Source organism: Gymnoscopelus braueri (assembly GCF_963280865.1).
Source record: "Gymnoscopelus braueri genome assembly, chromosome: 5".
Lineage (NCBI taxonomy): Eukaryota > Metazoa > Chordata > Actinopteri > Myctophiformes > Myctophidae > Gymnoscopelus > Gymnoscopelus braueri.
Window position 1 is genome coordinate 192,585 of NC_137606.1, and position 13,523 is coordinate 206,107.

Sequence of the window (13,523 nt, forward strand, 5' to 3'; positions counted from 1 at the left end):
ATCTGTCAACATAATATGCTATCTAAATTACATTTTAGCCTTTGTATAAACTTGCAAGGCCGTCGAAGCTAGGGCAAATGTAACAGGCTAACGTTGAGTCTGAAGAGGCGAGTCTTCAGATTACAGCTGAAGATTGGGAGTGAGTCTGCTGTTCATTCCACAGTTTGGGAGCCAGAAGGGAGAAGAGTCTGGGACGTGTGGAGCGTTGTCCCGGATGTTTTAGCAAAGGTTCTGACACCTTCCCAGTGTTAGCTGATCTGAGTGAACGGGAGGGGTTGTAGGGTTGGATCAGGCTTTGAAGATGTGCCATACCCTTGGTTGCTTTGTAGGCCAACGTCAGTGTTTTGTACTCGGTGCGGTGGGCAGTACACTGGGAGCCAATGAGGGAGCGGAGAAGGGGGGTGACTTCAACATTTTGTCTGGTTGAAGACCAAGCGTGCTGCGGCATTCTGGATCATTTGGAGGCGTAACCCATTGAGACCGTGAAAGCATCAGTCATTTTTTTATATTAACCACTTTAACCATTATGTTATACTTTGGCTATTCAAAAATAGCAGATCTACAAGCTCATAGCGCTGCACAGAGTGCCGCACTATGAGCTTATAGATCTGCTATTTTAGAAAAATCATGAAAATGTGTGCAAATCTTTGAAAACATATATTTTTAAAGCGAACATGTGTAACTCAAATCTTTGCTTCTGGGGGGGGTCCCTGGAATTAAATATTTTGAGATGGGGGTCCGCGGCCAAATACATTGGGTCCTTGACATGAAAATGTCTGAGAACCACTGCTATTATAGCAACACAAGTGTTTCAGAGAACTGTTAGGATTTAAAAGAGATTTGTAGAATCGGCCTCAGGTCTTAATGGGTTAAGTGCACATGGACATCAACATTGAGTTTACAAACTGAGTTTACTCAATAAATCACAACCCAACAAGGACATGGGAATCTTAGAACTCACGAGAAATGTATGCTGAACTATCTTGCCATTCAAATAAATTGGGATACCGACAGACTCTATGGTGTCTATGCATCTTTTACAGGAACATTTTAAATCTTGCTGCCTTAAAGCAGACACGGTCGTTCCCGTGTCTGCCAAAAAGGGAACGACTCTACCTTTGAGAAATAAACTCAACAGCGGTAACTCTGAATGTATTTTGGCACCAACACCGTGAGCTCCCTGTTGTTGCTTTTCTAAATTAGATTTTGGCACACAGCTGTCCCCGTGCGGGTCACGACATGGCTCCTCCATTCTTCCTCTACACTTTTCTACAATGTGAGTTCTCTGATGTTTCTCTGAAGTCTGTACAAGGGTGTTGTCCACACTGGTCCCAGCGGCGGGGTCTCGGGCTTATCCAAGCTTCTTTGTTTGTTTACCACTGGCGGCACAGGGAAGCCGGACCTGATGATTCCACACTGCGTTGAACACAAAGACAACGGGGAAGATAGGTGAGAGGCAGTGGTGGGAAAAAGTACTCTTTTTTTTTTTTACTTAAGTAAAAGTATGAATACGGCAATGTAGAAATACTCTGTTACAAGTAAAAGTCCGGAATTCGAAATGTACCAGAGTAAAAGCACAAACGTATTGGTATCAAAAAGTACTTTAAGTACCAAAAGTAAAAGTAAACATTATGCAGAAGGTCCCATTTCACAAGTTTAAGTGTATAAAAAATGCTTTGAAAAAAGCAGATCTACAAGCTCACAACGGGTTGCATCGCGACACGTTGTGAGCTTGTAGATCGGCTATTTTCAAATAGCCAAAGTTTAAGGACTGAAGTTGTGTGTATGTTTTGTGAGCTAAATCTATAAAGTAACTAGTAACTAAAGTGGACAAATAATAGTAATGGAGTTAAAGTACACTATTTGCCTCTGAGATGTAGTGGAGAAGAAGTAAAAGTATTGGAAATTGGAAATACTCAAGTAAAGTGCAAATACCTAAAAATTGCACTTAAGTACAGTACTTGAGTACATGTACTTAGTTACTTTCCACCACTGGTGAGAGGTAGAAAGATTACGCATTTGCAATCCCATCACGTTGTTACGCATCCTCCTCAATTCACTACTTTTGACTATAGTAGTAAAACAAATAGTAAAAATTAGTTGATTGATTGATTGATCGATTGAATACTTTATTAACAGTTTGCAAAGACAAGCACAGGGAAGTACGGTTCAAAACAAGGTCTGTTAAGAGGATTTTAAACCCAAGAAAGCACTATGACTTGTTTCCATTGGGTCCTTTGTACCAGAGGCATAGCGTCATGAGGGCCAGTGGGGTCATGGCCCAGTCAGTAAAGACCCTGCCTACCCCGTCTAGCTGCTCAAACTCCTGGGCAAGATTTGTCAGAAAAAAATATTCTGTTCCGACAACAATAGACACATTACTGCGGCCGGCGGCTCACGTTACTGCAGTGATACATTGGCTGCCCCATTCGCACCTTTTACAAAGCTAAAAGCTGCCTACTCCTGCATATCAATGGTCCAAGTGTAACCTGTTAAGTACCGTAGTCTGTAGGAGGCATATAGGCTACTGTCAGATCATGTCTAAAGGAGTCCAAAAATGAATTGATCCTGGGATTCATGAATTAAATTACAGAGGTGAGTAAATAAGTACATGTAATCAAGCACTGTACTTTTTGAGGCATTTGTACTTTACTTAACCCATTTAGACCTGGAACGCATCTGTGTCACTTTAGGTTTCTTAGGCCATTCAAAAATAGCAGATCTACAAGCTCATAGCTTGTAGATCTGCTATTTTTGAAAAATCGTGAAAAAATATTTTTTATATTTCTTTCAAAAAACTGTTAGGATTTAGAAAACATTTTTAGAATCGGCCTCAGGCCTTAATGGGTTAAGTATTTCATTTCCATTTTGATGCAAATACTTTTTAACAACATTTCTACATTGCAGAATTTATACTTTTACTTAAAGGGATATTTCACTTTCAAAAAAACTTTTGGTCATATTATCGTCTACTCAGGCTTTTGTAAGCCCCCCAGACCATTTTTAAGTTGCTTGATTCAGTATTTAGATATTGGATATTCATTTTATCAGACACGCCCCCTTCCTATACAAACCCAGTATAACTTCAAACTCTATTTTTAACATGTTAGATTCATCAAAAACACCGTCCTTGGTTCTGGTGACTCACCCTGCCCTCCTAATACACGAGGGGGCCGTGTTTTTTCGATATTTTTTTGGAAAATGAAAACAATTTAATACAATAAAAAAATTAAATAAAATAAATGAAAAAAGTAATCGAAAAAACACGGCCCCCTCACGTATTAGGAGGGCAGGGTGAGTCAGCAGAACCAAGGACGAGTGTTTTTGATGAATCTAACAGGTTAAAAATGGAGTTTGAAGTTATAATGGGTTTTTATAGGAAGGGGGCGTGTCTGATAAAATGATTATCAAATATCTAAATACTAAATCAAGCAACTTAAAAACGGTCTGGGGGGCTTACAAAAGCCTGAGTAGACGATAAAATGACCCAAAGTTTTTTTGAAAGTGAAATATCCCTTTAAGTAAAACATTTGAGTACTTTTTCCACCACTAAAGGATGGTAGAGTGTGTTGTTTATGTTGCTTTATGGTCGTTTATTTAATTAAACGACCATAAAGGGGAGGGGGGGGGTACAGATCCTGCCCAGTCAACATTAGAATCCACGCTACGCGGCGGCTTTGTACTCAATTCATCAAACAGTTTTGACAGACAAATATACAATACTATGCAAAAACATGGGGGCTGTGGGGGGCTTTGACTATTTACAGGTGCCAGTTCCGAATTAAAGCCACCTGTAAGGGCTCTTTAGAGCGGCTTTGAAGGAGAGTAAGGATTCACACGTTTTTATAACTGTTGGTAGGGCGTTCCACATTTTAGTGGCATAGCAGTAGAACAAGTTTAAAGTTAGAACCAAATCTAGGTTGAAAGTGATTTGTTGAGCTGCCTCTGGTGTTGTGATTGTGGACGTCATTGGCATTGATGGTGGTCCAAGAACCTCAGGCCTAATTCGATTTCTTTATTTGGGCTTTTTGAGCTAGCTATGAAAAAAGAATCCTCAACAATCCGTTTGATATACTGCATAAGTATAACAATATATCAATGACGTGGTACAAATGGTAAAAGTCGTAATGCAGCGCGTTGTGATGTGGATCTTCTCTTTTCACTATTTACAACAACATCACTGTACACCCAGGTAGCATGGTGTGCCCAATTTTGGGGGGGAAATAGCCGATCTACAATCTTTTTTTAAATCAATTATTTAGTCAAAATGTGTATTTACTTTTTTAAATACTAGATTAAATAGAATAGTTTGATTGACTGTTCGGTTCTACTCCTAAACCAATGATTAAACTGACGTTATAACACAATGTACTGCGTGTACTAGCCCTGAAACATGAGTCATGACATGACTTGTTCCTGTTTAGTTTATACATTTACAACTAGTACATCTACATAAACGTTCAGAAATATAACATACTGACCCCACGGTCGCGGATGTTACAAGTTAAAGTGCCCGGGTCTAAGTACCCGAATATTCTGTATTGTTCAATAAAAGCTTTTTAATCCGATCGCCAACCATTTTCTCCGAATTGTCTTCATATGCTTTCAATTGCGCACCCCTATCGGCTGGGAGGTGTATTGCACTCTGATACATTATACCAAAAATAGGAAATACATATAACATTGCCGCCGATCGGATTAAAAAGCTTTTTATGGAACAATACGGAAGATTCTGGTACTTAGACACGGGCACTTTAACTTGTAACATCCATGGCCGTGGGGTCAGCACTTTATATTCGAAATCTGAACGTTTATGTAGATGTACGGGTTGTAAATGTAAAACATTCTCAAACCAGGAACAAGTATAGCGCCATGACGCTTGTGACAGACGAGCATCATATGAAACCATAGCTAAACTGACGTTATAACACAATGCACCGAGTGTACCAACCTACTGGTCTCAAACCAGTGTTTAAAGTGGTTTTATACAGGTGTTGACAATTTACAAACCTGTTCTGTGTGTTGGGTGAAGGTTGATTTTAAAACCACATCCAGTTTGATGTGATTTAGATGTCGTTTGGAGACACACACACATGTCTTCAGCAGTCACAGTTTAAACCGCTGGTTGATCAATGCCTTTAGTGTTTGTAGTGAATCGTTATTATCATCAGGTAAAAATAACAAACCCAGAAGCTAACGCGTTTGTTTGTTTGTGAAGCACGGACGAACCAGTGTTGCCAGATTCTGCGAGAGAAATAAGGAACCATGCAGGTCTGTGAAAACAAGCCCAAAAGAAGCGAGGCTATTTGAAAATAGCCGACCTACAAGCTCACAATGCGTTGCGAAAACAAGCCCAAAAGAAGCGAGGCTATTTGAAAATAGCCGACCTACAAGCTCACAATGCGCCGGATATTCTCATTAAAAAAATAATATTGGGGCAAAAAAAATAAGAGGTATATTTTGAACTTTCTTTTAACATTTTAACAAAACAAACGTTGTATGGGGGTCCCTGGCACAAAATATTGTCAGATGGGGGGGTCTGTGGACAAATACATAATTTGGGACCTTAAAATGTTGTAGAAGACCATGGTTTAAACATTAGGACACAAGTCCAAATAAACAACTACACTAGAAACAAGCACAAATAAACAACTACACTTTAGAAACAAGCCCAAATAAACAACTACACTTTAGAAACAAGCCCAAATAAACCGCAACCACCAACTACCAATATTAAAAAATGACTTTGCAGGGAAACAAGCCCAAAGTCGCTTATAATAGGCGGACATGGCAACACTGGAACGCACGCGCTCTGGATGTGATGATGCATTGTACTTCCGCGTCGACGAAGTCTTGCGCATGTCAGATCAACGTAAAGCTCCTGGTGGGGAGTTCATGTTTACCGCCCCTGCTGGTGAAGGTGTGAACAGCTCCATAGATGCAAGTCAACGCATATGATGAAACCACGTGATAAAAAACAAGAACTCATAAATAGCTACTGTATGGAAGCTCGCCACGTTATCATGGGAAACCAGATAATATTGTTATTCATATTAATAGAAGAAATAGGCAGGCTGCAGGTTAACTTGAAAGGCCTGTATTCAAAATTTGACTTGAGTAAAAGTATTGACGTCAAAATACACTTAAAAGTGCAAAAGTAAAAGTACTAAACCTTTTCAAAATGTGTCAAACCAATTAGAAAATGGAAAATAGCTTGATCAGCTTGTAGATCAGCAATTTATGAATAGCGGAAGACAGCAGAAGTAGCCTATAAATTAGGGCCTAAGTGGTTAGTGTATGTTTCGTAATAATAATAATATAAATCCACAAGGTAAGTAACTGGTTACTAAGGCTGTCAGAGAGATATAGTGGAGTAAAACGTACATTTGCCTCTGGGGTGTAGTGGAGTAGAAGTATAAAGTATTGAAAAATGGGAAATACTCTCGTAAAGTAAAAGTAATTCGAAATTATACTGAAGTGCCTTGAGCAAATAGTACATAATACATTATAGTTACTTTCCACCACTGACCAAAAATGCAAACAGCAGACTACTAGGAAGCTCACTAGGTTACCATGGAGACCAGAGAGTAGTATCGTTTCATAATTATGATAAATGTCTGGGTGAAATTTACAAGGGTTTACTTCAATAGTCATTAAGTCTTGGGTTATCTGACATGTGATGGATGCAACATATACATTAGACATCTCATGCTGTCTCTGAATATTTCACATATAAAAGATAAAACATCAAAATACAGTCGAGTCCTCGCTCTCACTCATCCAGGTTGATGCCAGAAGCCCAGGAAAAAACAGTTTGTTGTCTTTTTCTGAACAAAAAAATTATTTGCTTCATCAGTGTGTAATATGTTAAATGACAAGCTTGTTTACTGTTGGAAAATATAACAGTTCATGGTTAAAGGAGTAGTTCATCCATTAAATGACTTATTTTCTAACAATTACACACACCACAAAGCCTTGAATTCATGGATGTTTTTTTTTTTTTGTCGCATTCTTAAGCCAATAATTTGATGACTGGCGGAGTCTCCTACTTACCGAATCTCCATATTGACCCGCTGACCCGGTCATCAAATTATTGGCTTAGGAATGTGAATGTGGCAATCTTGTGATTGGCAAGGATTGTGGTATAGAGCACCGACGTCTGACGCCACTGCCGCTAGAGGGCGCTGTTCCCCTGGGTCGTGGCTTAATTTTTTGTGTCGATATACCCATAGGGGAAACTGTGTTCCAAACATAAACACCCCACCCTGGCATTTATGTAAGGGGGGTGGCTCTGCATCGTTTATATTAATTCATATTTGATACAGCCTGTTTCTGGAGAAAATTGAATTAATTCTGCCTTAAAGGTCTTAAGAACTACACTTCTGGGTCTGAAATCACCGTCCCTACAGAACGCATTCATGGGAAATGTAGTCTTTGGGTCGTTTGACTTGTTTCTAGCGTTTATTGTGTTACTCTTTGGGTAAATGTGTACATTTCCACCTTCAGTCGATGATTCATATCCATATAAAATCGCCGGGGTGGTGTGTTTATTTTTAGAACACAGTTCTTATATGGCGTGATCTAAGATTCCCCTATGGGGATTTCAACACTAAAAATAAAGCCACGACCCAGGGGGACAGCGCCCTCTAGTGGCAGTGATGTCAGGACTTTGGTGGTCTGTTGTAGCAGATGTCATGGAAACAAGTTGTTACAATATGAAAGAATGTCTTTATAAGCTACATAAGCTAGTGTTTTCATGTGTTCAGTTGAGGTGCTGGCTAGACGCTCTGTCTCTCTGCTTTCATGAGCATCTTCACTTTCCACTGCTGGCAACGGTAACGATGACCCATCAGCCACCTCTGTTCTCTGAACGAGCTCCTCCTGTTCCTCTTCAGTCCGTGGAGGTCCTGGTTCCTCCTGGACCAGGCTGGGGCGCCACTCCTGCTGTTCAGGGGAAACTTCCTCTATACACACAGGGAGGTCCGGGAAGTCTATAGGCAAAAGATTAAATAATTCAATGTTTTACAATTTCTTTATGCTTGAACCCTCCATTGCTGGCGGAACGGTGCATTGTGTGTAGGGCAGAGGAGGGCTGTGGACGGTTCACAAACTCACCTACCAGTGACATCATCGGTAGGCGGGTTTGGTCATTTCAAACAAGGTTTCAATTGATTTTGTATTAATGCAAGACCAAAGGCTTCTATCAAACATGCTAACTTTCCAGGAATAGAAAGCCTGCCGTCTCTATTAGCTTGGATTCCCCATCGATGATGTCACTGAGTGACTGGTAGGGGGATTTCTGAACTGTCTGGAACTACAGGAATGAGTCAAAGTCAAGTCACAATGAGCATTAGTGAGGACCATTTATATGAAGATAGGTTGAAAATGGCTGAAGTAGGTCCTTCAAGCAGTGCTTGCATTCTCTCAAGTCAAAGAAGAAAATAAGACAAGGTCAACAGTAGAAAGGAAATTGTAGAGTTTTAAGCACAATTAAAAAGTAAAAATCCAGTGTTTAAACTTGTTACCGTTTCAAAGAAAAGAGGTTGCACAGCTCATAGCCACGATGCAATAACCTTTTTTATTATTATTTTTTCACCCTGAAGAAGACCTATTACTGTGTCGAAAAGTTGGTAAAATAAAATAAAGTTATTGCATCGTGGCTACGAGCTGTGCGACCTCTTTTCTTTGAAACAGTTTTATCTCCTGTGGTCAGCACCTCCTCACTACTGGTGAGCGCTGTTTGCTTTCTTTTTCTATTACTGAAATGAATCATGGAAGTTTTTGAATTACCTTTAGAGGTGAATTTGCAATAATTAAGTGTGCCTGCCCTGCCAATGGCAAAACACTTATTGTAATCTGCCATTCTTAATAATATTTATTTAATATTTAATATATAAATTATATATAATATAAAAAATATATTATTTAATATAATACATTCTCAGGGGTCATCACCATGCTGTCTTGTGGTGGACATTTTGGTTAAATTTTTATTTTTGCCACGGACATACAAAAGTGGACAACAATATTACCAGAAACACATAAAGAGCTAGCCCTGAATGACCATATTACAGGTCTGTAACACTGAGTTATGGTAGTCCTTGCAAATAAAACATTTGAGAACCACTAGTAGGACTCCTAATATGCCGTAGTGTCATAGAAAATCAGAGTCATACATATTCTGAAGAAAACCTAGAGACTGACATTCAGTAATTGGGTCTCATGATCAAAATAAGAACATTATAATGGTGTGTAAATCAAAAATGTTCCACGGACAAGACCAAGTCTTTGCCACGGACACATTTGTTCGTGTACGGACATATCGATGACCCCTGTACATTCTTTTAAGCATGATTAAAGAGTAAAAACGTGTTTATTTTTTTTATTACTGAAATGAATCATGAAAGGAAGTTTTTGAATTACCTTTAGAGGGGAATTTACGTTCCAGCCAGGTTCTCTTCGCTGCTCGGCTTCTTTTATTTCCGCGTGGCATCTGTAAAATCTTAAAAAGTTATCATGGAAAACAGATTCCCCTAAATCTACTATATTTATTTCAGTTACAATAATTTATATTCACTTTATACTTTAGCCCCATTTTATACTAAGGCTCTTTGAAAATAGCCAATCTACAAGCTCACAACGGGAGCTTGTAGATCTTCTATTTTCAAACATTTTAGTACTTTAACTTTTGGTACTTTAAGTACATTTTGATACGAATACTTTTGTACTTTTACTCAAGTACATTTTTAACTCCGGACTTTAACTTGTAACGGAGTACTTCTTTACATTGCAGTATTGATACTTTTACTTAACACATTTGAGTACTTTTTTCCACCACTGGTTGAGTGTACCAACCTATACTGGTCTCAAACCAGTGTTTAAAGTGGTTTTATACAGGTGTTGACATTTTACAAACCTGTTCTGTGTGTTGGGTGAAGGCTGATTTTAAAACCACATCCAGTTGATGTGATTTAGATCTTAGGAATCTGTTATGATGATTCTCTCAACGACCACATAAACACGTTTCTTCAGCAGTCACAGTTTAAACCGCAGGTTGATCAATGACTTTAGTCTTTGTAGTGAAGCTATATCATTATTATCAGGGAAAATAACAATGGATTTCATTCAAACGTGGAACAACTCCCAAAGCGAACGTTAGCTCTGTGTCCATAGACGTAAATAGCAAGACCCACCATCTCTGGTTTACTTCTATGGGTTTACTTCATAGAGGTATAATATAACGGTTTACTTACTGTATTCTGTGTGAAGTGGGCGGTCGCCTTTGTAGGGGACCGGAAGCAGGTTAGAGTCTTCATTTCATATTAGGGACCAGTCGAAATTTACATAAGGGGGGGCATGGAGGAAAATAGGGGAGGGTCATGCCTTTCTAATTTTGGTCCAAGGGAGGGTCAGCTAATTTTACTTTGAATCCAAGGGAGGGTCATGCAATTTTGAATTGATAAAATAGTCCGTTTTTTATATACCTTTTTACTACAGCAGAACAGTGGTCAATGACCCCTCTCCATTTCAAAGGATACAAAGAATTCAAATCAAGTAACACCTTGTCTATTTAGAATCAATGACGGTCGTTAACAAGCCATCAACGCACAGCGAGTGTGAACGACCCAGTCAAATCTATTCAGCGTCTTAACGATGGTGGTTGAACAATTAAGCAAAACTTCAACAGGCGTTATTGGAGAGATGCATTATAAATAGGCCTACTATAAATGGATATTCATAATCATTTGAAGTAATTCTGTGCATGTGATTAATGTGGATCTATATGGACAGTTGTGTATAGATGCCTATAGCTCCACAAGTAAAACCAGAAGCATCAGGCCATAATTGATAGCCTAATTTGTTTTATGTAGGCAACAGTGTAGTTGTAGTCACTGTAGTTGATAATTAAAAGGGCAGAGTGACAAAAGTTTTAAACTACTGGTTACCAAATATTCAACTTTCTTCAATCTGACCAGGATTCAATGGGTTTCCCACATGTAAGATGAGAACACTATCCATTCTGCTACCACTACTACAGATACACTGTGCATTTAGCAAGACTGACTACACTACAGCAATGTTCTAATCAATGTGGAAAGCAAAACATTGGACATATCAGTTTTAAATGTCATGTTGTATTTGATGGGGAGGGTTAGGGGTGTCAAGAATTTCACAATACGATACATGATGTTGGGCATGATATCGATATGATATATTATTAATGTTCTTTTCTCATGTATCATCAACATTGGCCATCATCTTATAAATAACGTTATAAAGCAAGTTTTTCAAAAATTACAAAGTGCTTTGTACACAAATAAATACATTTGTGCAAGCTTAATGGAGAAGTGAAGTTCTCACTAACTATAAACCCATTGTTTCAGAGGACAGATAGACACTAATATAACAAATATAATATAATATAAGACTGCATAACTATAAATTCCACAAACCTCATATTTTTGTCATCTGGACTTTACCAACCAAGTGCAGCCTAGTTATTTCCAACAGCTAAAAAACATCTATAATACCAGATACAGTATAATACAATCTTAGATTAGATGTAGGCCTATTTGAGAGTGCAGATGCATGTCACATTAACGAGCGTCAACGAGCATCAGCTGACACACAACACCTCCCCTCTGCAGTGCTTTAAACTGAAAGTGACTGACTGGAGTCTGTTTCATTTCTCTCCAAAATACCTTGAATATGATGGAGGACATGATGAATAATTACTATGATTATGATAAGCTTTACATTTCATATCATACAGTAAAAACTCCTAACTTTCACCGGCAAAAAAAAAGAAAGTGTTTTTTTTTGTATTAAAAAAACAATTAAAAAAATATTACGATACAGTATGACATCATGACAATACCTATCATCACATTTTAATACCACGATAGGCTATATCGTGACACAATATATCGTGACACTTCTAGGCGGGGAGGGTTACTCTTTTTTTTGTAATCACTTGGGGAGGGTCATTGATTTTTTTTTTTTGTCAAAGGGAGGGTCATGGCATTTTAGATCAGGGCACATACATTTCCTCCATGCCCCCCCTTATGTAAATTTCGACTGGTCCCTTAGGGAGAGTTTTCCTCCGAGGTGGAAAGACTGGTGACGCGAGGTTAATGGGAGAGTGAACGTGAACACATTCTTCTGAACCATTTTTTAGCTCCATGGTCACTGAACTAAATATTGGACCAGATCGTCACAAGCCACACAATTTTCCGAACATTTTGAAACTAAAATGGCTTTTTTCAGAGAGACAAATCAGGAGAACATACTCCTCGCGGGATCTAGAACCAGTAAACATTGGACGTTCGCAACATTTGCCGTCAGACGCCGACGCTCACCTAGGAGACTATTTGTAGGATTTGTGTATCATGTCCCCTCTACCCTAGTGGCTCCACTTGGGATGGTGTATCTTCATAAATTAACAATCTTTGGCAAGAACAAACAATAAGGCATTGTACTTCCAGGTCAACGAAGTGAGATACTGCTGGTGATTTGATGTTTACTGACCCCTGCAGGTGAAGATGTGAACAGCTCCACTGATGCTTCATTTATGCACGTCATGCACTTGCGATGAAAACCACGTGACAAAACCTAAGGATGCAAATAACATACTTTTTTATGGAAGCTCGCAAGGTTATCATGGGAGACCAGAAAATACTATTGTTTTGTATTAATATGATCAGTGGTAGTCTGGTAGAAGAAGTAGGCGGCAGGCCCCAACAATACCACAAAACAAAATATACTAGGCTACTAAAGTAAAAGTACCTCTTCAAAATCAAAATGTACTTAAAGTACCAAAAGTAGAAAGTACTCATTATGCAGAATATCCTATTTCAAGTTTTCAAATATATAAAAATCTTTTGAAAATAGCAGATCTACAAGCTCACAATGCGTCGCATCGCAACACATTGTGAGCTTGTAGATCGTCTATTTTCAAATGGCCGAAATGTATATAGGGCTGAAGTGGTTAATGCATGTTCTGTAATAACAATCAAAATATACAAAGTAACTAGTAACTAAAGCTTTCAAATGTAGTGGAGTAAAAGTACAATATCTGGATCCGAGATGTAGTGGAGTAGAAGTAAAAGTATTGCAAAATGGAAATATTCAAGTAAAGTACAAATGCCTAAAGTACAAAATAAATTGTACTTAAGTACAGTACTTAAGTAAATGCACTTAGTTACTTTCCACCACTGATTGTGTAGATAGTCTTAACTCATGGGCCATATGGTTAGCCTTGTTTGAGTTGATTATGGCAATTGCTATAATTGTGGGTGGGTCTCACCTGGTATACAAACGGAACCAAATGGACCCGTAAGGTTCCATTTGTAGCATACACTCTCAAGAGTTATGGGGTCCTTAAAAACAAGAAGTTTAAGAACCATTGGCAGTAGTTCTCAAACAAAACAATATCCCTAAAAAAAATCAAGAACCCAAGATACAAATGACCAGAACACCACAATTCACACATCTTTTCACATTATCGGTCGTGTGCATTCCAT

General features: G+C 38.6%; 1 long non-coding RNA gene across 1 annotated transcript; it reads right to left on the reverse strand.

Annotated features, from left to right (window-relative positions):
* Positions 1–1,035: 1,035 nt before the first annotated feature.
* Positions 1,036–5,216, reverse strand: LOC308085598. The gene is made up of 2 exons (XR_013933189.1): positions 5,011–5,216; positions 1,036–1,416 (listed from the first exon to the last, which is right to left on the reverse strand). It is a non-coding gene; the product is annotated as an uncharacterized lncRNA (long non-coding RNA).
* Between the last annotated feature and the right edge of the window lie 8,307 nt (positions 5,217–13,523).